Source organism: Leucopleurus acutus (genome assembly GCF_964270905.1).
Source record: "Leucopleurus acutus genome assembly, chromosome: 13".
Classification (NCBI taxonomy): Eukaryota; Metazoa; Chordata; class Mammalia; order Artiodactyla; family Delphinidae; genus Leucopleurus; species Leucopleurus acutus.
This window is the reverse complement of record NC_139155.1, coordinates 62,276,995-62,300,512: the sequence shown is the minus strand read 5'-3', so window position 1 is coordinate 62,300,512 and position 23,518 is coordinate 62,276,995. Positions and strand designations below refer to the sequence as shown.

The window sequence follows — 23,518 nt, the reverse complement described above, 5'->3', positions numbered from 1 at the left end:
TTTTCCTTCTTTTTTCATCTTACTAACTCCTTCCAGTAGTGATCCCACTGGGAAGCCGCACAACCTTGGGGTGAGGGTAGCCCTGGTGGGGTCCCTAGAGGAACTTTGTCAGCCGCTCTGCCCTCTCCCCACACGGCAGTCCCGTTGCCATCCGTGGTGAGCGTAGACTATGGTGTGTGCAGACAGGCGCGGGCTGGGAGCCACTGCTCTGCAGGAAGACTGCTGGGGTGGAAGGGACACCAGGCGTGGGGTCTGCCACTGGTTAGTTGTGTGAATTTAGGCAGGTTGTCCTACCTGTCTTCACCTTCATCTTTCTTTCTGTAAAAGAAAGGAATTGAATTAGATGATCCGTAAACTCAGAAATGATCTGATTTTTCTGATGACCAAATATACATGAATGCCCTTGAGAGAAGACACATGAATGAAAAAGGGGATTATTCCTTTGTGTAAAACGTGATAATATTACGTTTGTTTAACAGATTATTAGTATTTTCATACATTGTAAAAGCCCTTCAAATGAATCTTCAGTAATTAAAAACTGCTGACAATTCTTTATTATCTCGGAATAAGGAAAATCCTGGTGAATTCTTTTCTTTATAGTCAAGCTTTTGAATCTAGGACAGTGATCTCATCTGACCTCATTGTTTTAAATATCATCTCGGTGCTGACGACTTACAACTTGATATCTGTAACCTGCATTACTCCCCTGAAATTGCCTGCCAATTTACTGGTCCTCTGAGAAATCTAACGGGCATCTCAAACTTAATCTGCCTAAAACTGAATTCCTGATCCCCTCCCCACGAAACCTGTTATTCCTAGAGTCTAACATATTTGATCAAGACAGAAACTTTGGTGTCCTCATTGATTCCTGATACAACCAGGAGCTGCCCACCTCTCGCCAGCACTCCTTCCTCCTGCCCTTATTCTGCCAGAGTCCCAGAGCCAGAAGCTCTCATTTTTAGTTGTAAGTTATGTCATTGTCATTCCTCTACTCACAACCTTCAGTGGCTCCCTATCTCCCTCAGTGTAAAAGGCAGAGTCCTTAGAGCAGTCGGCAAGGTCCCGTGCACGTGGTGCTCCACTACTTCTCATTCATACTCTCGCTTGCTTTTCTTCAGACATACTGGCCACCTTGCTGTTGACAGGACATTCCAGGCACACTTCCTCCTCAAGGCCTTTGCACTGGCTGTTCCTTCTGCCCAAAACTCTCTCCCCAGATATTCACATACTGCCCTCTCACCTCCTTCCAGTTGCTCCTGTGTAACCATCCTGGTGTAAGGCCTACACTGACTGTCCTGCTCACATTGCAGGCTGCTCCCACCACCACCCTGGCACTTCACACGGCATTTTCCCCCACAGCACACAGCACCTTCTAATAATACTGTAATTTATTTATTAGTCTTGTTTGTTGTCTCTCTTTCTTTCTTCTAGAAAGTCGGCTTTGGAGGGCAGGGACTTTCGTCTGTTTCATTGCTGTGTCAGTGGCTTTGTGATATTTGGCAAATAACTTAATCTGTAGAATCTCTTTTCCCATCTGTAAAAATAGAGATGATAATAAGGGGTTATATATTGTTTATAGATACCATTTTGACTGAGTACTTCCCAGTGAGTGTATATTAAAGCTGAAGAGGTCATGGGCGTTGCGTAACCCATTTCACAAACTGTATACAGTAGCGTGTGCAGAAGGAGGTCCTTGACTCAAGCAGGGTGCTGTGTGGCCCGGGAGGCTGCAGTGCTCCTGCTGCTAGTGCTGCAGGGGCCTCCCTGGGGGTCTTCTTACTCCTTTTCTCCCTGCTGCTGCCGCACAGCTGGCTGTGGAGACGCTGCAGTGCCTGTGCTGCCTTCCGCTGCTCAGTGCTCCGAGGGCTCTGGGGTGGGCGTGGGGCTCAGACTACTTTTGCACTTTCTTTTCTTTTCTTTTTTTTAACATCTTTATTGGAGTATAATTGCTTTACAATGGTGTGTTAGTTTCTGCTTTATAACAAAGTGAATCAGCTATACATATACATATATCCCCATATCTCTTCCCTCTTGCGTCTCCCTCCCTCCCACCCTCCCTATCCCACCCCTCTAGGTGGTCACAAAGCACCGAGTTGATCTCCCTGTGCTATGTGGCTGCTTCCCACTAGCTATCTATTTTACATTTGGTAGTGTATATATGTCCATGCCACTCTCTCACTTTGTCCCAGCTTACCCTTCCCCCTCCCCGTATTGCAGTTTATTTTCAATTTAAATAGTCGATTGTGGCCTAATATTGGAATTGTTTATAACTTCTACGGGAAAAATTAATTTCTAGTTTTCAGACTGCACTGAAAGGAAACTTTGGGACATAACCCATTCAGAAGTTAGGAGATGCCTTTTATTTATTTAACATCTTTATTGGAGTATAATTGCTTTACAATGGTGTGTTAGTTTCTGCTGTATAACAAAGTGAATCAGCTATACATATACACATATCCCCATATCTCCTCCGTCTTGCGTCTCTCTCCCACCCTCCCTATGATCTCCCTGTGCTATGCAGCTGCTTCCCCCTAGCTATCTATTTTACATTTGGTAGTGTATATATGTCCATGCCACTCTCTCACTTCGTCCCAGCTTACCCTTCCCCCTCCCTGTGTCCTCAAGTCCATTCTCTACGTCTGCGTCTTTATTCCTGTCCTGCCCCTAGGTTCTTCAGAACCATTTTTTAGCAGTTGCCTTTTAGAATGACGTTTTCATTGTTACATAGGAAAAATGTTACTAAGAGAGGCAAGATTAAAATATCCTAATATCCCAACTAGTCCTGAAAGTGTATTTATTATGCATCTAAGCTTTTAAAAAGGCAAATCTCTGTTCTTTATCAATATAAATTTGCTTTATGGAGATAAATTGAATATGAACAGGCAATGGAAAAGTACTTATTTTGATAACCTAATATCATTGTCACATTAAACCACTCTCTATGTAGCAAGGTTAATTTAATCCTTAAAGAAATGTGTTCCCTGCTTCCCCGTTTTTACACAGATGAGCGTGAGTGTTGAGGTGGTGGCTGTGACTCCATTAGAGCTAGCAGGAGCCGGCAGTTGGTTATTAGCAGCTGTCCTTGCCCTGACTCTTCTCAGGTTGTCCTGTTTTGTTTGTTTTTTTCAGTTTAGCACAGAAGCTTTTTGCTTCAGAAGTTATGAGGTGTGAACCACTCAGAATGAGCTCATTTTTCATAAGAGCAACTTCAGTAGCCCCTGGGGCTGAGAGAGACATTTCATGTATGGTGGAAATTTTTGTGCCTCTTCTGTCCTGTCTGAGTGCATGTTTGAAGAGAGGTCGTAGAAAGAGTGTGCCTGCCTTCTCTACAGAAACCCCAAAGGGACAGGCCACCTTTGGACCTCTTCCCTAGGTCCCCAAGTGGTGTGATCTGTGGTCACGAGTGTTCCTTCTTTTTCGCTTGCTGTTCTGGCTTTAGCTCTGTTGCCTTTGACTGTGTGAATAGGGCTGCACGGTGGTTAAGTTCATGGGCTTTGAGGCAGACTTAGGTTTGAGTTCTGGCTCTGTTGCTTACTGAATCTCAGTTTTTTCATCTTTCGAATTGGGAGGGGGTAGTATGCATACTACCTGTTTAATGGTACTGTGATGAGAATTCAGTAAGATGTGCATGAGAATGTTTAGCCTAGGCCCCTGCATGTATAAATAAGCTCAACACATGTTAGCTATATGATAAAAATCTACTTCAAGCTGCATTTCTGTTTTCACTCTTTCAACAAGACTATGAATAACTAGCCGTGTTCTCTGCTGGGTGCTGAGAATACAATGACCAAAACAGGTGTGAGCCTGACCACACTAAGTCCAGTGAGAAAGATGGTTGTGCCATGGAACTTGTCAATTATTAGAAGCAAGCTTTTTACCTAATCTCAAGTGGAAAAAGAAATTTAAATTGAAGCAGGGATAAAGTTTTAAATTGAAAGCTTAATAAAGAATTCTGAAGTTAAAAAAAAGATTTAGGAAAATCAGTGTAGTTTTCCAGAGTTTTGAATAAAAGTGCTTCCACAAGCTGACAGATTTGCCTGTAAGGACAATTAGTAGGTCAACACTGGACAAGTAAGGAAGGGAGGAGAAAGAACGAGGTCTGTGAAATAGACTGGAGCAAGTCCATGGAGCTTAAAAAAAAAAAAAAAGTGGGACAAGGAGAGCAATTGTGAGCTGTAAAGTGAAGTCAGTAGTTTTCCAGCACAGAAGCCATAACCTCCGGTGGCAGAATCAGAATTTAACAACTGGTTTTGAAAGAAAGAGTATTCGGTTTAGAAATAAAAACCTCTGCTATTAAACATGTGATAATCATATTCATATTTTGGTAGCCTATTTGTTTTAGTAATATGTAAAAGTATGCTATTAACTCTAAGTAGTACATTTTTTACATTGTAGTAAGGTTTACTGTAGTGAACATATTGAGTACGTTGATACGTTTCCCTGGAAAAATCTTAGTGCAAAAAATTTTTATCTAATCTTTTTTCTCTGTTAAAATTAGGCAATTTTAGAAACAACTAAATAGTCATTAGCTGATAAATGGGTGAATAAAATGAGGTACCTTCACACAATGTAATGTTGTTTGGCAATAAAAAGAAATGAAGTAGAGACACATGGATGTAGCGTGTAGTGAGACACGCTAAGTGAAAGAAGCTGGTCACAAAAGATCACATGTTGTATGACTCCATTTGTATGAAATGTCCAGAATAGGTAAATCTGTAGAGACAGAAATAAGTTTAATGGTTGTCTACTGGGGGGGGAAGAGGATGGGGTTGGGGAAAAATGGTGACTGCTCATGGGTCTGGGGTTTCTTTTGGGGTGATGAAAATATTGTAAAATTGATCGTGGTCATGATTGCATAACTCTGTTAATATATGAAAAACCACTGAATTATCCACTTTAAATGGGTGAATTGTGTGGTATGTGATTATATCTTAAGAAAGCTGTTAATTTTTTTTTTTAATTAAACAATTTTAAGGAATTCCTAACTTCAGAAAGCAAAGGTGTTGAATAGATCATTTACACTGAGCTGGATTCTCCCTAATACCTAAGTCAGGGGACACCAACTCCAGTGCATGCTGATCACTTAAGGAGTCATTACAGTGTGGAGTCCCAGACCCTCCCTTGCAGGTTCTAATTCAGCAGGACTGGGAAGGGCTGGGACTCTTTTTTTTTTTTTTTTTTTTTTGCGGTACGCGGGCCTCTCACTGTTGTGGCCTCTCCCGTTGCGGAGCACAGGCTCAGCGGCCATGGCTCACGGGCCCAGCCCCTCTGCGGCATGTGGGATCTTCCCGGACCGGGGCACGAACCTGTGTTCCCTGCATCGGCAGGCGGACTCTCAATCACTGCGCCACCAGGGAAGCCCGGGCTGGGACTCTTTTTAACTGGTACCCCCAAGGAATCAGCTGTTCTCTGTATCAGAAATTGAGAACGACTCAGGGAGATGGTTCTCTTAGAATGTTTTCCTGAGTCTGTTGATCCAGCCTTTGTTTTTATTCAGTTGCTCTGGCTGCCTTATGAGTACTAAGATATATATTTAGCAATTTATTTAGAGTTTGAAATTACATCAGAACCACTCTAGCATTGCCTTATTACAGACCAGGCAGCTGAAGCCAGGGAAGTTAAATTTTTTCTTGATAGTCTCAGAGCTACTAAGTGGGAGAATTGGAATCCAGATTTTGGTCTGCTTTTGCCCAATCCAGTAGTCTTCCCATTCGTCTTGTAGAATCTTATTTTGTATATAATAATCCCTTACCACTCCATGACCTCCACAGATTTAGGTACTACCTGCTTTTTAGTGGCTCTGCCTCTTTATTGGCTCTGTGACTTTGAACAAATTGCTTAAATTCTCTGTGCTTCAGTTTCTTAATCAGAAGGAAACAGGGTAAGAATAATGCTTACTTGATAGAACTGCTGTGATGATTTAATGATACAGAGTACACGTGGAGTGCTTGGCATAGTCACTGGCACACGGTTCATGCTAAGTAAATGTTAGCTGTCATTTCTAATAATAGACTCAGACAGTATTTGCTTTCTTTAAGGGTCTAGATTCAGGAATATCTTTAAAAGGACAGTTAAATGAAATATGCATTTTCTCAACATATCTACATTATAATTTTTCTGACAGGCTTTATAATTTTTCTGATGATAAACCCAGAGCAGTGATTATCAAATTTATTCAGAGGATGGAGTCATCATGCTTGTTATAGAACACATGATAAACTGTCTTATAAACTCGAAATAATTTTACTAGCAGAGAATGACTTTATTGTATCTATATAATATAAATTCCCTTTAAGCGTACACATCCATGAGAAAGCTATAGAATGAAGCCTAATCAACTCCTTGTAAATAGATGTTATTTTAAATTTACATGTTTGATCATCTGCTAGTAAAGGTATATTAGATGGATTTGAGAGAATTGTCTTTATTAATTCAAGCATTTCTATGATTTAGAAGAGGCTATTTATTCTTGGATCTTGGTGGCATGATGCTTCATTCCAGCCTGTGGGATACCAAGGTAACCTGGGATCTTGGTTCAAGAACCGTTGTTTTATGGGCATAGGAATGAATGTAGGCATGGGGCAAACCAAATTTGTTGTGCGAATAACAGTTTACTCTGTAGGGCTTAATGTTTTAGGATTATGGTGGCAAAATAACTGAGTTGTGAAAAATGATTTTTACATTTTTTGTAATTTAAAATTTATAAAAGTAATATAGGCTCTTACAAAAAATTCACATAATACAGAAAGAAACTGTTTGCCAAGCTCTTCTAGTCTCACTTACCAGAGGTAACTGTTTGTATATTCTTCTAGATAAATGTATATGTATACACAGGCATATATGTTTATTATACACATATTTCTTTTGTATATCAGTGTTTTTATGCAGCTGCCTTTTAAAACATAATAGATGCTGGGCATCTTTTTATGTATTGATACACATAGAGCTGCCTCATTGTGTACCTCATTGATGGAACACTAACAGGTTTGAAAGCTACAGTATGCTAGGCACTGTTCTAAGCTCTTTGCATATATTGTTACCTCATTTTATCTTCACAAGAACCTTATGAAGTAGGTACAGTTATTATCCCCATTTTATACATGAGCTGACAGGCATAGAGATGTGTGAGGCAACTTTTCCAACAACACATGAGTAATAGAGCTAGGATGTGAACCCAGGCAAGTAACTTTAGAGACTGCCTTTTTAACCAAAACATGACATTTCGCTATGGACAGACATCACATTATTTTCCGTTTTTCATTATAACTTTTTATTTGTTTGTTTATTTATTTAATTTTTGACTGTGTTGTATATCGGCGTGGGCTTTCCCTGGTTGTGGCGAGCAGGGGCTATTCTTCGTTGCGGTGCACGGGCTTCTAACTGCGGTGGCTTGTCTTGTTGCGGAGCCCGGGTTCTAGGCTCGCGGGCTTCAGTAGTTGCAGCACGCAGGCTCAGTAGTTGTGGCTCGTGGGCTCTAGAGCACAGGTTCAGTAATTGTGGTGCACTGGCTTAGTTGCTCTGCGGCATGTGGGATCTTCCCAGACCAGGGTTCGAACCCGTGTCCCCTGCATTGGCAGGTGGGTTCTTAAACACTGCGCCACCAGGGAAGTCCCATTATAACTTATTTTTTGGTAAATGTTTTATTAATTTTTCTAGGCTTTACCTTATGGGTGGAAGGAATAACTAGCTTTCAACAAAGGAGAGAATTATCTGAATTTTCTTTCTGAATTATATTTCACTATGACATCTAAATTGTTGCTGTTGTTGTAAGCCTTCTGTCTGGTGGGACCCTAGCTATCCCTTTCTCTTCTCTCCGTCTCTCAAAGTTTCTTCGTTTTCCAGTTTCTCTAACTTTTGCTTTTCTAATGAAAAATTATGCTTATTCTTTGAAGGGTGACATGTTTTACTACTCTAGTGTCACACACAAGCATGTATATGTGTGTATGTGTATGTTTTCCATTTGGCTAGTTCATCATATTATTCAGACACTCTTCATCTTAATATTTTTGTCTGTTTTCTAAGTTTCTGAAGGAAATGTTTTAAAATTTCCTATTGTGACTAAGGACTTATCATTTTCACTTTGTAATTCTGACAGTTTTAGTTTTAGGTAAAATATTTGTGGTTATATTTTAAGGCTATATTTTTTGGTACATGAAAGTTCATAATTATTATTTTTTGAGATGCCCCTTTTTACCCTTTTAAATAATGCTTTCCCTAAGTTCTCATTTTTGGATATTAACACTGTTACTGTGGCTTTCTTCTGATTTGTATTTTTCTGGAATGCACGTTTCCCTCCTTTTATTTTAAGCCTTTCTGTGTTGTTTTGTTTTAGGTGTAATTGTGAATAATATGTTGCTAGATTATCTCTTTTAAAAATCTCATCTGAGAGTCTTTTTCTTTTTATAGACATGTTTCACCTGTTTACATTTATTATTTCTGATATATTTGAACTCATTTCCTTTATCTTATTTTGTGTTATCTACTTATCACGTTTTGATTTAGATCCGCCAACCCCCTTTTCCTACCTTCTTGAAAAATCACATATGGCAATATCAGTCATGCACTTCTACATGGAAGCATTCAGCTAAAATAGTAAAGCTGCTGCCTCTTTTTAGGAGCTGTACTCTCCAGTTTGCCACAGTCCTCACGTGGATGTTCAGTATATCTCTGTGATCCCTATACTAAGTTCCATCAGTGTAGGGTCCAGACTATGTCTGTTTCCTTTACCACTGTACCCCTAGCACCAGGCATGATACCTGGTACATAGGTGCTCAGTGAACATTTATTGAATGAATCAATTAATGGATAGGTGATTATTAGAATTATCTAGGTAGCTTTAAAATGTACTCATACCTGGCCCCATACCCTGGAGATTTTGATTTGGTAGGTCTGATATGGAGCCTGGATACATATGTTAAGAAACAAACAAAAAATTCCACCAGATAATGTGATTATCAGCTAGATTTGGAATAATCTGGACTAATGTTTTATGGACATTTTTTATCTTGAGACAACTTGTGACTCTCATGGTATAGTTAATAATTGTGAAGTGAAACACTGATCCCCTAAAGCAAGGAAACATACCACATTTTAGCGCTCTCTCTTTTTTAAGTTATACCTGGTTATCACCATTTGAATAACACTAAAGCAGCAATGGTAAATTTTTCCTTTTTTCTCAAATAATTCTTTCAGCTTTCCTGCATCCTTTTCATGTGCCCTACAGGAGATGGTTGGGCTGAACATGCCTCTGGGCCTTTATATCAACAGTGTCAATCATTGGAAATGTTCAGCAGAGGGATGAAAGCCCGGAATGAGTGTCTGGGCTGGTGGTCTTAGGTTTCTTCCTGTTTTTAAGGAAGAATTCTTAAGATTCTTAAGAATTCTTAAGGAAGAATTCTTAAGATTCTCTCAGCTGACATTCATCATGGTTTATAGTATATAGAACTGACTAGGATTCAGAGGACTTGATTCTGATTTTTGTTTACTTTCTTGTACGCATGATATTGTTTTGAGTTGTCATTTGTGGAGTAAGGAAATTAACTTACTTTCAAGGAGCAAACTTCGTGGGAATGTGAATCTTTTAGATTTGCAGAAAATTGTTAGTGAAACCTATAATTGAAAAAGTAGTTCTTCAGGTCCCTTGTCTGTATTCTGAAACTAAGCGTTTAGAACATTAGTCTCTCATAATGAATTTTGATTCAGTAGATATAGTTAAGGAAAAATATTAGTGGGGATGGTGTTTTAGATTTAATCAAGTTAGAGTTAAAAAGAAAAGTGTGGTTTTTTGCTTTTTTACTTTCACCTTTTAATCTGCCTGTTTCCAAATGGAAATTATACTTTGTACAGTATGGAACCTTAAATAATGGTTACTAATTAAGTGCTTTAAGCAACGTAGATGAAAGTTACTTTAGCTCAAAGTACTATAGTAATAATGTTTTAAATAAGTAGTTTGAGAACTTTCAGTGGAAATGACTAACATAGGATTGTTGACTTAAAAATTAATAATAGGGCTTCCTTGGTGGCGCAGTGGTTGAGAGTCCGCCTGCCAATGCAGGGGACACAGGTTTGTGCCCCTGTCCGGGAAGATCCCACGTGCCGTGGAAAGGCTGGGCCTGTGAGCCATGGCCGCTGAGCTGGCACGTCCAGAGCCTGTGCTCCGCAACGGGAGAGGCCACAACAGTGAGAGGCCCGTGTACCGCAAAAAAAAAAAAAAAAAAAAAAAAAAAAAATTAATAATAATCCTGGCATTTAAAATTTTAGGATGGGTTTTTCTTTTAAAAAAATATTTATTTATTCATTCATTTATGCGTGCATGCATGCATGCTGCTCCAGGTCTTATTTGCAGCATGTGTGTGGGATTTAGTTCCCTGACCAGGGAATTGAACCTGAGCCTCCTACATTGGGAGCATGGAGTCTTACCCACTGGGCCACCAGGGAAGTCCTGTCAGGATTATTTTTGATGACATGGGACATGTTCCCCATTTTCAGGGATTCCTGGACTCACCTGTGGGTTATTCTCGAGTTCTTGTCTGTGATCCTTGGCTTGGAAACTCAGTAAAGAGTTGCTCACTTTAGTAGTTCATTAGACGTTTATGGAGTACCTGCCATGTGCATGGCATTGTGCTAGGCGCAGGAGAGAGACCTAATAAAACATAACCCCTACCCTTGAGGATAAATAGAAGAATCATCTGGAAAAAAGAAAAGTGAATTTCTGTCCTTTCCAGGTCTATCCTGATGGTAAAAATTTATATACGTTTATCTTACATTTATATAGTGCTTTCACATAAACTTCATCAGCTGATGCTTATAACAAGACTTGGTCCCTTTGTTGTGCAAAATCCGTAAGACAGTTAAATGTTAGTGTCTTTTAGGCACTACCTGTCTTTATTACCCTTTAGGTCTGTAAAATGGGCTGTAAAATGCTCCCCAACTTGCAAACTTTGGGCCTTTCTCGTGATTATACCCTGCTCTTTCTGTTGTCTCTAGCCTGTGCGTAGACTCACTAGAAGGCATTGTTTTCCTTTCTCTAGACCTGCATTGTCCAGAACGGCAGCCACTACCCTCCTGTGTCTTTTTAAGTTTAAATTAATTAAAATGAAATAAAGTTAAAATTTTGGCTTCTCAGTCATACTGGCTACATTTCAAGTGTGGCTATTGGTTATAATATTGGGCAGCACAAATATAGATCATGTTGTCACCCAAAAAGTCCTACTAGGCAGTGCTGCAGTTTAGAATAAAGCATGCTGCCCATTTTTATCTATACTGATTGACTCCAGTGGACTCTGTCATCATATCTGTACTCTAAGCTACAATTTTAGACAAACCATCCTGTGGTTCTTAGCTTTTTTCCATTTCTTACCTCAGTATTTCTTTTGCAGTATTAAAAATACTATTTCTTAATATGATACTTAGATTTCAGTTCTTTCTGTATGATACCACATCATTCCATTAATGTTGGGTTTTATTCTAGGTTTTTTTGACTGACATTTCAACTGCATTAACATTCTGAGTCCCAGAGATCCAAGGAGCTTATCTCATCATTGTATATAAGAAGCAACTTTGGGAGAGCAAGTTGGTATAGTAGAAAGATCATGTGGTTCGTAATTATCTCGACTTAAGTTCAGATTCCTGCTCTGGTCTTGAACAAGATACTTAACTTTCCTCAATCTATTACCTCATCTATTTCTTGGGGTTAAGTGAGTTAGGGTATATATCTTAACACAGTAGCCAGTTTAATAGGAATCTAGTAAATGGGATTGTTTTTCCTTATGGTAAGTAATGTTTTTGGAAAAGAGGTCATGATTCATATTCGGTAATTCTGTGGAAGGAGATGGATTTCAGGGCAAGTTCCTTTTTCTCCAGCTTTTTATGGTTGTAACTCCCAAACGCCATGTTGAACTGATGGTAAATAAAGAAGGATGTATGTGTTTGTTAGGTTGTGAAGTGGTCCACATAGGACCAACATGCACAGAGACCCAGAGGCATGAGGCACTGTGAGTAAAGCTGTTGGAGTGTGACTGGGCCAGAGAGTTGGGGGGAGAAAGCTAAGCTAGAGGGGTGAGCAGAGTCTGGTCTCAGGGGCCTTGCGCACCCGAGGAGTTTGCAGTTCTTCTTGTGGTTCAGATCGCCTCAAACTTTATTTAATTAGCTTAATTAATTGATTAATTAATTACTTAATTAAATTTTTGGCTGTGTTGGGTGTTCGTTGCTGCATGTGGGCTTTCTCTAGTTGTGGAAAGTGGGGGCTACTCTCGTTGCGGTGCATGGGCTTCTCATTGCAGTGGATTCTCTTTCTTGCAGAACACAGGCTCTAGGCACACAGGCTTCAGTAGTTGTGGTGAGTGGGCTCTAGAGCGCAGGCTCAGTAGGTGTGGCGCACGGGCTTAGTTGCTCCGCGGCATGTGAGATCTTCCTGGAACAGGGATCGAACCCATGTCCCCTGCATTGGCAGGTGGATTCTTAACCACTGTGCCACCAGTGAAGTCCCTACAGCTTTAATGAGATACAGTTCACATGGCATACAATTTGCCCATTTAAAGTGTATAGTTTCAGTGGTTTTTAGTATATTCACAGAGTTGTGCAATCATCACCATGATCAATTTTAGAACATTTTCTTCACCTCCAAAATAATTCTTGCACCCATTAGCATTTATTCCTCATTTCCCCCAATGCCCCTGGCCCTTGGCAACCAGTAATCTACTTTTTGTCTCAATAGATTTGCCAATTTTGGATATTTCTTTTTCTTTCTTTTTTTATTTTTAGTTTTTGGCTTTGCTGGGTCTTCATTGCTACACGTGGGCTTTCTCTAGTTGCGGTGAGCGGGGGCTACTCTTTGTCGTGGTGCGTGGGCTTCTCATTGCGGTGGCTTCTCTCTTGTGGAGCATGGGCTCTAGGTGCACAGGCTTCAGTAGTTGTGGCATGCAGGCTCAGTAGTTGTGGCGCACGGGCTCAGTAGTCATGGCGTGCGGGCTTAGTTGTTCTGCAGCATGTGGGATTTTCCTGGACCAGGGATTGAACCTGTGTCCCCTGAATTGGTAGGCGGATTCTTTTTTTGTGTGGTACGCAGGCCTCTCACTGTTGTGGCCTCTCCCATTGCGGAGCACAGGCTCCAGACGCGCAGTCTTAGTGGCCATGGCTCACGGGCCTAGCCGCTTCGCGGCACATGGGATCTTCCCGGACTGGGGCACGAACCCGTGTCCCCTGCATCGGCAGGTGGACTCTCAACCACTGCACCACCAGGGAAGTCCCTGGATATTTCATATAAATAGAACCATACAATCTGTGGCTTATTGTAGCTGGCTTCTTTTCACTTAGTGTAATGCTTTCAAGGTTCATTCCTTTTTGTGGCTGGATAATAGTCTGATGTGTGGCTGTACCACATTTTGTTTATCCATTCATCAGGTGATGGACATTTGGGCCATTGCTATGTTTTATAATCTTTTGAAAGTAAAATTAGTTGTATAAAGAACTTGGGAAATTGCCATGTTATGAGGAAAAATAAATATGTGTAATCTAATTTTAAATTGAACTTCATTGAAGAAATAAAGGCTTGGTTTCCTAGACCTTAACTTCCTAAACATAAATGAAGCAATCAAGTATGTGCTATTTGAAAAAAAAGCATAAATAAGCCTTATTTTATTATTAAAACTAGGACACCTAGAATGTATAGATTTTAATGTTAATAATGTCATTAACTATTATGGATTTCACTTGCATCACCTTGTTTATTTGGTAATTGGCAAATATTCGTAGCATCTCATGTGTATGGCTTAGCTGTGGATTCACCCCGACACTGTCCTCATTGCTTATCACCCAGTTCTTTCTAATTAAAATTGAGTTTGTGAACAAAATGGAAATAAACTTATAGCTCTTGGTCGTTGCACTCACTCATGGTAGATATCGCTGTGACTCTGGAGCAGGCACGGCCGCCCCGTCCACACTTAGTCTCAGGGGCTCGGCCGGGCTTGTGCATGCGTCCTGTTGCACAGACGCACCCACACCACTTTCTCTCTGACTGAAGAAATCCTTCCTACATGTGATCTGCTGGAATTATGGGGAGATTCTTTCATGTAGTGCCCTACTGTTTTTTTTTAAGCAGTGAAGGTTTTTAGCAAGAGAGGGTCATGATAAAACTTGGCTTTTTAAAGAAGAGACCACATTTCCTGATGGCTGGGGAACTGTTTCATACCTTTTCTCTTCCTTCATCCCTCCAACCCTCCCAGCTGCAGCTCTGCTTTTTTTTTTTTTAAACGTCTTTATTGGAGTATAATTGCTTTACAGTGGTGTGTTAGTTTCTGCTTTATAGCAAAGTGAATCAGTTATACATAAACATATGTTCCCATATCTCTTCCCTCTTGCATCTCCCTCCCTCCCACCCTCCCTATCCCACCCCTCTAGGTGGTCACAAACCACCAAGCTGATCTCCCTGTGCTATGCGGCTGCTTCCCACTAGCTATTTTACGTTTGGTAGTGAATATATGTCCATGCCACTCTCTCACTTTGTCACAGCTTACCCTTCCCCCTCCCCATATCCTCAAGTCCATTCTCTAGTAGGTCTGTGTCTTTATTCCTGCCTTACCGCTAGGTTCTTCATTACCTTTTTTTTTTTCTTAGATTCCATATATATGTGTTAGCATATGGTATTTGTTTTTCTCTTTCTGACTTACTTCACTCTGTATGACAGACTCTAGGTCCATCCACCTCACTACAAATATCTCAATTTCGTTTCTTTTTATGGCTGAGTAATATTCCATTGTATTTATGTGCCACATCTTCTTTATCCATTCATCCGATGATGGACACTTAGGTTGCTTCCATGTCCTGGCTATTGTAAATAGAGCTGCAATGAACATTTTGGCACATGACTCTTTCTGAATTATGGTTTTCTCAGGGTATATGCCCAGTAGTGGGATTGCTGGGTCATATGGTAGTTCTATTTTTAGTTTTTTAAGGAACCTCCATACTGTTCTCCATAGTGGCTGTATCAATTTACATTCCCACCAACAGTGCAAGAGTGTTCCCTTCTCTCCACACCCTTTCCAGCATTTATTGTTTCTAGATTTTTTGATGATGGCCATTCTGACCAGTGTGAGATGATATCTCATTGTAGTTTTGATATGCATTTCTCTAATGATTAATGATGTTGAGCATTCTTTCATGTGTTTGTTTGCAATCTGTATATCTTTGGAGAAATGTCTATTTAGGTCTTCTGCCCATTTTTGGATTGGGTTGTTTGTTTTTTTGTATTGAGCTGCATGAGCTGCTTGAAAATCTTGGAGATTAATCCTTTGTCAGCTGCTTCATTTGCAAATATTTTCTCCCATTCTGAGGGTTGTCTTTTCGTCTTGTTTATGGTTTCCTTTGCTGTGCAAAAGCTTTGAAGTTTCATTAGGTCCCATTTGTTTATTTTTGTTTTTATTTCCATTTCTCTAGGAGGTGGGTCAAAAAGGATCTTGCTGTGATTTATGTCAGAGTGTTGTGCCTATGTTTTCCTCTAAGAGTTTGATAGTGTCTGGCCTTACATTTAGGTCTTTAATCCATTTTGAGTTTATTTTTGTGTATGGTGTTAGGGAGTGTTCTAATTTCATACTTTTACATGTACCTGTACAGTTTTCCCAGCACCACTTATTGAAGAGGCTGTCTTTTCTCCACTGTATATTCTTGCCTCCTTTATCAAAGATAAGGTGACCATATGTGCGTGGGTTTATCTCTGGGCTTTCTGTCCTGCTCCATTGATCTATATTTCTGTTTTTGTGCCAGTACCATACCGTCTTGATTACTGTAGCTTTGTAGTATATTCTGAAGTCAGGGAGACTGATTCCTCCAGCTCCATTTTCCGTTCTCAAGATTGCTTTGGCTATTTGGGGTCTTTTGTGTTTCCATACAAATTGTGAAATTTTTTGTTCTAGTTCTGTGAAAAATGCTATTGGTAGTTTGATAGGGATTGCACTGAATCTGTAGATTGCTTTGGGTAGTAGAGTCATTTTCACAATGTTGATTCTTCCAATCTAGGAACATGGTATATCTCTCCATCTGTTGATGTCAGCTTTGATTTCTTTCATCAGTGTTTTATAGTTTTCTGCTTACAGGTCTTTTGTCTCCTTAGGTAGGTTTATTCCTAGATATTTTATTCTTTTTCTTGCAGTAGTAAATGGGAGTGTTTTCTTAATTTCACTTTCAGAGTTTTCATCATTAGTGTATAGGAATGTAAGAGATTTCTGTGCATTAATTTTGTATCCTGCTACTTTACCAAATTCATTGATTAGCTCTAGTAGTTTTCTGGTAGCATCTTTAGGATTCTCTATGTATAGTATCATGTCATCTGCAAACAGTTACAGCTTTACTTCTTTTCCGATTTGTATTCCTTTTATTTCTTTTTCTTCTCTGATTGCTGTGGCTAAAACTTCCAAAACTATGTTGAATAATAGTGCCGAGAGTGGGCAACCTTGTCTTCTTCCTGATCTTAGTGGAAATGGTTTCAGCTTTTCATCATTGAGAACAATGTTGGCTGTGGGTTTGTCATATATAGCCTTTATTATGTTGTGGAAAGTTCCCTCTGTGCCTACTTTCTACAGGGTTTTTTATCATAAATGGGTGTTGAATCTTGTCAAAAGTTTTCTCTGCATCTATTGAGATGATCATATGGTTTTTCTCCTTCAGTTTGTTAACATGGTTTATCACATTGATTGATTTGCATATATTGAAGAATCCTTGCATTCCTGGGATAAACCCCACTTGATCATGGTGTATGATCCTTTTAATGTGCTGTTGGATTCTGTTTGCTAGTATTTTGTTGAGGATTTTTGCATCTATGTTCATCAGTGATATTGGCCTATAGTTTTTTTGTGACATCTTTGTCTGGTTTTGGTATCAGGGTGATGGTGGCCTTGTAGAATGAGTTTGGGAGTGTTCCTCACTCTGCTATATTTTGGAAGAGTTTGAGAAGGATAGGTGTTAGCTCTTCTCTCAGTGTTTGATAGAATTCGCCTGTGAAGCCATCTGGTCCTGGACTTTTGCTTGTTGGAAGATTTTTAATCACAGTTTCAATTTCAGTGCTTGTGATTGGTCTGTTCATATTTTCTATTTCTTCCTGGTTCAGTCTCGGCAGGTTGTGCATTTCTGAGAATTTGTCCATTTCTTCTAGGTTGTCCATTTTATTGGCATAGAGTTGCTTGTAGTAATCTCTCATGATCCTTTGTATTTCTGCAGTGTCAGTTGTTACTTCTCCTTTTTCATTTCTAATTCTATTGATTTGAGTCTTCTCCCTTTTTTTCTTGATGAGTCTGGCTAATGATTTATCAATTTTGTTTATCTTCTCAAAGAACCAGCTTTTAGTTTTATTGATCTTTGCAATTGTTTCCTTTATTTCTTTTTCATTTATTTCTGATCTGATCTTTATGATTTCTTCCCTTCTGCTAACTTTGGGGTTGTTTTGTTCTTCTTTCTCTAATTGGTTTAGGTGCAAGATTAGGTTGTTTATTTGAGATGTTTCCTGTTTCTTAAGGTAGGATTGTATTGCTATAAACTTCCCTCTTCGAACTGCTTTTGCTGCATCTCATACCTTTTGGGTCGTTGTGTCTCCATTGTCATTTGTTTCTAGGTATTTTTTGATTTCCTCTTTGATTTCTTCAGTGATCACTTGGTTATTAAGTAGTTTATTGTTTAGCCTCCATGTGTTTGTGCTTTTTACAGATCTTTTCCTGTAATTGATATCTAGTTTCATAGCGTTGTGGTCGGAAAAGATACTTGATATGATTTCAATTTTCTTAAATTTACCAAGGCTTGATTTGTGACCCAAGATATGATCTATCCTGGAGAATGTTCCATGAGATCTGCTTTTTTTTTTTTTTTTTTTTTTTTTGCGGTACGCAGGCCTCTCACAGTTGTGGCTTCTCCTGTTGCGGAGCACAGCCTCCGGATGCGCAGGCTCAGCAGCCATGGCTCATGGGCCCAGCCGCTCCGCGGCATGTGGAATCTTCCCAGACCAGGGCATGAACCCGTGTCCCCTGCATCGGTAGGTGGACTCTCAGCCACTGCGCCAGCAGGGAAGCCCGAGCTCTGCTTTTTTTACTCAAGAAAATAGACACAACCTGAAGAGAATTTTCACATTCTCCCACCACCCTGTCTGCCTCGCTGTATCTGTACCAAGTACCTGTTAAGAACATCATTTCAGAAATAGCCAGAAAGGTATGTTCATATCCTGTTCCATGGTCACCATTTCTTCTCCTCATGTTTTCACTGAGACCCGCTCTATCGAAGGTTCTTGTCACGGTAATCAATCTAGAGGGGAAGAAAAATAGAAGAGTGTGGAATCACGAGAAGACAATTAAAAAAAAAATAGGGCCTGGTCAACTCTGTCAAATGCTGGTGAGAGGTGGTTTCCAAGGCTTGATGATTCAAGTACCTAGAGCCTCCACTCAGGGCTATAAACAGAATGGTGGTGTGGAGTGGAACTGTAGCTCAAAAGGGGTTCTGGTGTCCAAGTAGAGAGGTGAGTTGGTCCCTTTATTTCTTTTTGGAAACCTTAGTAACCCCTGTAGGTGGGAAGAATCAGACCTTTCTGAGTGTTGCTGAGTGATAGCACTTCCTGAGAAACTGAGCAGCCACCATCATTCTTTTTATTATTATTTTGGTAAAAATACACATAGCATAAAATTTTAAGTGTACAGTGGCATTAATTACATTCACAATGTTGTGCAACTATCACTTCTATCTTTTTCAAAACTTTTTCATCATCCCGAATAGAAACCCTGTGCTTGGGACTTCCCTGGTTGTGCAGTGGTTAAGAATCCGCCTGCCAGTGTAGGGGACACAGGCCGGAGCCCTGGTCAGGGAAGATCCCACATGCCGCAGAGCAACTAAGCCCGTGCGCCACAACTACTGAGCCTGTGCTCTAGAGCCCACGAGCCACAACTACTGAGCCCATGTGCCACAACTACTGAAGCCCACATGCCTAGAGCCCAGGCTGCGCAACAAGAGAAGCCACCGCAATGAGAAGCCTGTGCACTGCAACGAAGAGTAGCCCCTGCTCGCCGCAACTAGAGAAAGCTCATGTGCAGCAACGAAGACCCAACGCAGCCAAAAATAAATAAATAAATTTGTTAAAACAAAAAAATCTCTGTCCTCATTAAACAGTACTCCCTGCCCCTTCCCCAGTTCCCTGCTGACCTCTAATCTACTTTCTGTTTTTATGAATTTCTCTAGTCTAGATATTTCATATAAGTGGATTTATATAATGTTTGTATTTTTTTGTCTGGTTTATTTCATTAAGGGTCATCCGTGGTTCAGCATATATCAGAATTTCATTCCTTTTTAAGTCTGAACAATATTTCATTGTATGTATAGCCCTAATCATTTAAAAGTACGTTTTATTACTAGTCGTTGTATGTGTGTATGTAAATGTTTTCCTCTCAAGAGTGGAAAATTCCTGGTTTGGTCTTAGCCTTGTTCAGATTTGATTGTCCTTGACATGTTTTTGTGTGTACGTTTTTTTTTCCTCTCCTAAAAAGTCCTTAGGGTCTGAGTTTTGGGGGGATTTTTTTTTTTTTTTTTTTTTTTTTTTTGCAGTACGCGGGCTTCTCACTGTTGTGGCCTCTCCCGTTGCGGAGCACAGGCTCCGGATGCGCAGGCTTAGCGGCCATGGCTCACGGGCCCAGCCGCTCCGCAGCATGTGGGATCTTCCCGGACCGGGGCATGAAGCCGTGTCCCCTGCATCGGCAGGCGGACTCTCAACCACTGCGCCACCAGGGAAGCCCTTGGGGGGATTTTTTGTTGTTGTTTTTTAAGTTGGGAATCAGTTCCAGAATTGAATGACCCCACAAAGCAGTCCAGGTAAGTTCCCATTATGATGGTTAGGGTTTTCAGAGACCGCAGTTACTGTCATTTTACTTTACTCCTGTTAAAGTACAGTTTACTCAAAGGGCTACTTAGAAAAAAAGTCCAATGAACCTCTGATTCTTCAACTGTGACATTTCCGTAAGCAAACCTCCACATAGTTACAGCCTTTGTATTTTCTTTTAGTGTTCCAGTTCTGCAGTTTTCCTGTTCTTGTAGGAATCAGGATTGGAAAGAACTTCAATGATTTTTCTTCAAGTTTACTCTTGTAGAGGCTTAGATGCATAGAGATTAAGTGACTGGCCCAAGCTAACAAAATGCAGATATTTTATATGTCAAGTTTGATGAGTTTTAACAAATTTGTACACTCATGTAACCACCACCCCAATATTTCATCGCCCCAGAAAGTTCCCTCTGCAGTCAATCCCCCCAGCCCTAATTTCACATAAATGTAACCATGCAGAATGTACTTGTGAGTTCACTGTTTTGCTCAGCAGAGTGTTTTTGAGATTCCTCTGTGTTGTTACGTGCACTAATAGTGTGCTCCTATTAGGACTGAGTAGTAGTCCCCTGGGTAGATCTATTGCAATGTGTTCATCCATTCATTTGCTGATTGACAGTTGGGTTGTTTCCAGTTTTTGGCTATTGCAAATAAAAATTCTGTGAGCATTTATGTATGAGTCTTTTGTGGACATATATTTTTGTTTCTCTTGGGTAAATAACTGGGATTGGAGTGTCATATGGTAAATGTATGTTTAACTTCTGTGAGACACTGCCAAACTGTTTTACGATGTGGTTGTATCATTTTGTATTTACAGCAGCAGTGTATGAGAGTTCAAGTTGTTTCACATCTTTACCAATACTTGTCAGTCTTTTAGTGCTAGCCATTCTAGAGGATGTAAATTATGATCTAGTCATTTTAATGTGCATTTCCCCAATGACTGTTGATGCAGAACATTTATTCACATGCTTATAGGCCATTTGTGGATATTCTTTCGTGAAGTTTATGCTTAAATCTTTTACCCATTTTATTTGGATTATTTATCTTATTATTGAGTCATAAGAATTTTAAAATGTATACTAGATTGAAGTCTTTTGTCAGGTATATACATCTATATTATAGATATTTTTGCACGGTCTGTGACTTGCCTTTTCATTTTGTTATTGTCTTTTGAAGAGCAGAGTTTTTAATTTTGATGAAGTCTAATTTGTTAATTTCTCATTTTATGATGAATGCTTTTTGTGTTTTGTATAAGAAATATTTGCCTATCTCAAAGACAACATGATGATATATGTAGAAAATATGTAAAATCTATGAAAAACTACTAGTGTTATATAGATTTTTTCATGTGTTTTTTTGCTAGAAGTTTAATAGATTTAGGTTTTACATTTTAATGTATGGTCCATTTAAAAATAATTTTTGTGTATGATATGATGTAGGGGTCTGTGTTTATTAATTTTCCATATGGATACCTAGTTGTTCCAGCACCATTGGTTGAATTGATATCCTTCCCCCTTTGAACTACTTTGGCATTTTTGTTGAAAATCAGTTGCTCATATAGTGTAGGATTAATTATGGATTCTCTGTTGTTCCATATGCCAATACCATACAGGCTTGATTACTGCAGCTTTTTTGTAAGCCTTGGTATCAGGTAGTGTAAGTCATCCAACTTTGTTCTTCTTTTCCAAAATTGGCTGTTCTAGGTCATTTGCAGTTCCATATGCATTTTTAAATTAGTTTGTTATTTTCTCCAAAAGTCCTAGTAGAGTTTTTATTGGGATTGCATTGACTTTTTCATCAATTTGAAGGAACTGACATTGTAACAATATTTAGTGTTTCAGTCCATGAATTTGGTGTATTTCTCTCCTTACTTAGATCTTTGATTTCTTTCAACAATGCTTTGTAGTTTTTAGTGTTGGGATCTTGCAAATTTTGCTAAGTTGTGTCTTCCAGGGAGTTGTCTATTCATCTGAAGCTATAGATTTCTAAGAACTGCTTTAGTTGCATCCCACAAATTTGTATATATGTTATCATTATCATTAAATATTTTAAAATTTCCCTTGAGATTTCTTCTTTGACCCAAGGGTTTAGAAGTGTGCTGTTTAATTTTTCAGTACTTGGGAATGTTCCAGTTACTTTGTTAGCTGGTTTCTTATTTCATTCCATTGTCAGAAAACATAATCTTTGATATTTCAGTCTTGAAGTTTATTGAGACTTATTTTATTTTTTGGCACAGCATAGGGTCTGTCTTGGTGAACATTCCAGATACACTTGAAAAGAATGATTCTGCAGGTTTGGATTCAATTAATAGTCACATGTACTATGATAAAAGTTGGATAAGCAGAGCAGGGAAAGGTGGCAAGGTTGGAAATGATCAACTCTGGGTGACTAGGAATGTCTCACAGAGCAGGTCACACTGCACTGGGATCTGAGAGATAAGAGTATAGGTAGGATTTGTCAGACAAAAAATGCTATAGGCAGAGGATGACATGAATAAAGAAAGGTACAGCAAAAGGAAAATGACTGAAGTGATAGGCTCTTTGTGGAGCTGTGAACAGAAAAGTTCACTGGGCTCAGAATGTAAAAGACTTAAAATGGCATGTTAAGGAATTTATCAGATGTTCACCTAGAAAATGCTCAGGAAGTAATTTTGAATAAAAGACTAACTCTCATGCATGTGTAAATGGACCTCTTCCCCCCCCCCCCCAACTTAATAAAAGAAAAAAGCATATCTAAATTTCATGGAAAGATTTTTGTTTTTGAGAAGTGACTAACCTCTTTTGAAGGTCTGATTTGCCAAACAAAGGTCACTGTCAGGAATTCTGATCCCTTATCTTTTCATTATCTTCAGCTTTTTCCTTTCCATTTTCTTTCCATCACCATTTAAACATGCTTAAGACTTGTAGTCTTCAAATAAAGTAATTAAAAAAGCCCTACCTCTGCCCTGTCTTCATCTCTAGCTGCTGCCATATATTTCCCTTCCTATTCATAAAAATTTCTGAGTGTACTATTTACACAGGGCACTGTTTACTCACCCAGACTGCCCTTGATAAAGTCACCAGTGACCTCTGCCTCCCTAAATCTAGCAGCTGTATCCTAGGCCTCTTCTTACCTCTAATCCACATTCAATGCACAGGACCATGACCTCCTTCTTGAAGTATTTTCTCTCTTTGATTTTTGTGATATCAGAGTCTTTTGATTTCCTCCTTCCCTCCCTTCCTCAGTACTCTTGCTCCTTTACAGTCTAGTCCTCTGGCCAGTCATTAAGTGTTTGCTTCTCCATCTCTTGGGTAGTTTTTCTCTGGGGGTTGTCTCATACACTCTCATGAGTTCATGGACCAGTTATTTGCCAAGGAATCCCACTTCATGACCCCAGCTCACAGTCTCTTTGCAGTCCACATAGCTGCCTATCTAACACCTGTGATTGTGTTTCTCATAGGTGTCTGAACTTACCTTTCTCTCAGAAACTCTTTTTCCTCCAGTTTTCCATGTTAGTAAATGGTACCACTCTCTGTACTAACTCAAGCTAGAAACCCAGGAATCACTTTGGTTCCTTTTCCCTCCATTTATTGCATTGCCCAGTCCTATCCCCTATCCATTCCACCCCGCCAAAAGCTCTTCAAATCCTCACCATTTCCTTTCTATCCACTCTTATCACCCTGGCCCAAGAAACCATCATCCCTA

At 39.6% G+C, this 23,518-nt stretch overlaps 1 protein-coding gene across 2 annotated transcripts in view; it reads left to right on the top strand.

Moving 5' to 3' along the window:
* Positions 1–23,518, top strand: part of SPIRE1 (spire type actin nucleation factor 1) — a 203,433-nt gene that overhangs the window by 83,665 nt on the left and 96,250 nt on the right. The window lies entirely within an intron of this gene.